Source organism: Rhinopithecus bieti, unplaced genomic scaffold (assembly GCF_001698545.2).
Source record: "Rhinopithecus bieti isolate Rb0 unplaced genomic scaffold, ASM169854v2 repeat_36488, whole genome shotgun sequence".
Classification (NCBI taxonomy): domain Eukaryota; kingdom Metazoa; phylum Chordata; class Mammalia; order Primates; family Cercopithecidae; genus Rhinopithecus; species Rhinopithecus bieti.
Window position 1 is genome coordinate 1 of NW_016840840.1, and position 2,657 is coordinate 2,657.

General features: G+C 44.0%; 1 long non-coding RNA gene across 1 annotated transcript; it reads right to left on the bottom strand.

The window, feature by feature from the left end:
* Positions 1–45: 45 nt before the first annotated feature.
* LOC108524965 (uncharacterized) lies at positions 46–1,567 on the bottom strand. The gene is made up of 2 exons (XR_001884176.1): positions 1,110–1,567; positions 46–210 (listed from the first exon to the last, which is right to left on the bottom strand). It is a non-coding gene; the product is annotated as an uncharacterized LOC108524965 (long non-coding RNA).
* Positions 1,568–2,657: the final 1,090 nt, after the last annotated feature.

A 2,657-nucleotide genomic window follows, 5' to 3' on the forward strand; every position in this document is an offset into this window, starting at 1 on the left:
AGTGGTTTGGAGACAGTAAGAAAGAAAAGAAGGACAAGTGAAATATCTCATTTGAGCCACGTCAATTCAATACAACACTTAGTCTGGGGGCTATCCAGGTAGGGATGTCTGGAGTCCAGCATGAAATGTATACCTGGATCTGAAAAGAGACCACAGCTGGGGATAAAGATGTTGGTGTCTCCAGCTGAAGCTGTAAAGTCAGTGAGATCACTAAAAGACAAAAAAAGATGAAGAGGAAATAAAAGAGAGTAGAGCAGAGAGTGGCAGGGGACAAGTAACGTGAGGCCACGCACACCGTATGGAGCAGAAGAGGGAGAGCCAGTAGGGGAACCAAAGCAGCTTGTGCTTTGGTCAACCAAAGCAACTTGGCTCAAAGACTGAAAAAAGCACTACTGAGGTCAGCAGAGAATCTAAGGGAAGCAGCCTAGGAGGGACGATCAAGAATTCTGTAGGACTGGACCCACTTCAGCTGCCACCACTTACCTTCAATGACCATGCTATGTCTAATTTTAGCAGGACCAAACTAGCAGCCCACACCTGTGGCCTGGGAATCCCTGCCCAGCACTAAATGAGCAAACTACTGGCATTAAGACGATGAAACAAATGTTTAATCTTCCTCTGGCAATGGCAGTGACTGAAGATCCCTTAATAAAAAAGCTTGTGGCCAGGCGCAGTGGCTCACGCCTGTAATCCCAGCACTATGGGAGGCCAAGGCAGGCAGATTATGAGGTCAGGAGTACGAGACCAGCCTGGCCAACATGGTGAAACCCCATCTCTACTAAAAATACAAAACTTCGCTGGGCATGGTGACGGGTGCCTGTAATCCCAGCTATTCAGGAGGCTGAGGAAGGAGAATCGCTTGAACTCGAGAAGCAGAGGTTGCAGTGAGCCAAGACTGCGCCACTGCACTCCAGCCTGGGCAACAGAGTGAAAGTACGTCTCAAGGAAAAAAAAACTGCAACTGAGTGCGTAAGATTCTGTCTGGGAACATGTGCATACAAGGAAATGGCACCTAAGTAGAGGACAGTTTCTCAGTTAAAAGCATCATAATATTTTTTCACATAAAAAGCATCCTGCTAATATTTAACACAGACCAACAGGTCACTTACCGCAGGCAGAGGGCAGTAGAACTGATGAACTGTGTGCATGACGTCCAAGAGCATATTGTGTCCAATAACAAGTTTTCCCTAAAAAAAGTCAAGGTTAGAAAAAAGACTTCTACATTCAAAATTATACTGGGGTTTGAGAATGTATAGTTCAGATTCCAAGAGGACTTTGTTCTAAACTTGCTTTCCACACTGAAAAAAACGAAAACAAAAACAAAAACAAAAGTACAAATAAGCAAATTTGGGCTGGCTTCACTCCTCCTCCATTTTGGAATGTTAACTCCAGAAGGCAAAGAGAAAGCTCCAAATGACTTTGATGTCACTGATCTTCTTCTTGAATTTTTATTAATTATGCCACCCTCATGAATCAGAAGTAGTAAAATTTTGATCGAAAAGTTTTTTTAAAAGTAAAATCTCGGCTGGGCACGGTGGCTCACGATTGTTATCCCAGCACTTTCAGAGGTCAAGGTGGGTGGATCACCTGAGGTCAGCAGTTCAAGACCAGCCCGGCCAACACGGCGAAATCCCATCTCTACTAAAAATAGAAAAATTAGCCAGGTGTGGTGGTGCATGCCTGTAATCCCAGCTACCCAGGAGGCTGAGGCAGGAGAATCGCTGGAACCCAGGAGGCAGAGGCAGCAGTGAGCCGAGATTATGCCACTGCACTCCAGCCTGGGCGACAGAATGAGACTCTGTCTAAAAAAAAAAAAACCACAGTAAAATCTGAAAGCATTGACTCCCTTTAACTGTCAAATAATTTGGGAACAAAACTAACCACAAATTTTAGGGCTGCATCCTTTAAAACAACCCACTTATTTTAAAAGATACATTCATACCAATGCTAAAAGGTAAAAATAACTAATTTCTAACTATATTAAACAGAATTGCATTTCCTATATCATTATGTCAAAATTCATGGGGTATGTTCTTAAATACGTATCCATTAAAAGTCACGGCCTTTCAGCCAACTGAAATACAATGTATGTGCTGGCAGCCCTCTTCGTGCAATGGGCAGTGTGTCTGTCTTATGCTATATGTGCAACAAATTAGTCCATTTTGATAAAAATTAAACTTCCAAAATGCAACATCAATTTAGATTTAGCCAGCCAGTTGACACCATTTTTAACATAAAACATCAGGGGCCAGGCATGGTGGCTCACGTCTATAATCCCAGCACTTTGGGAGGCCAACGCAAGCAGATCACCTGAGGTCAGGAGTTCAGAGAACAGCCTGCCCAACATGGCGAAACCCTGTCTCTACTAAAAACACAAAAAATTACCTGAGTGTGGTGGCAGACGCCTGTAATCCCAGCTACTTGGGAGGCTGAGGCAAGAGAATGGCTTGAACCCAGGAGGCAGAGGTTGCAGTGAGCTGAGATCGTACCACTGCACTCCAGCCTGGGCGACAGAGCCAGACTGCGTCTCAAAAAAAAAAATCAGGTTACCACGATGGAGCTTTTTACTATGTCCCAAAGGACCTTAAGTGTAACACTGCTTGACTCATGGGACTACACAGTATCTGAAATAATCCTACACAAAATCTCCCAAATCT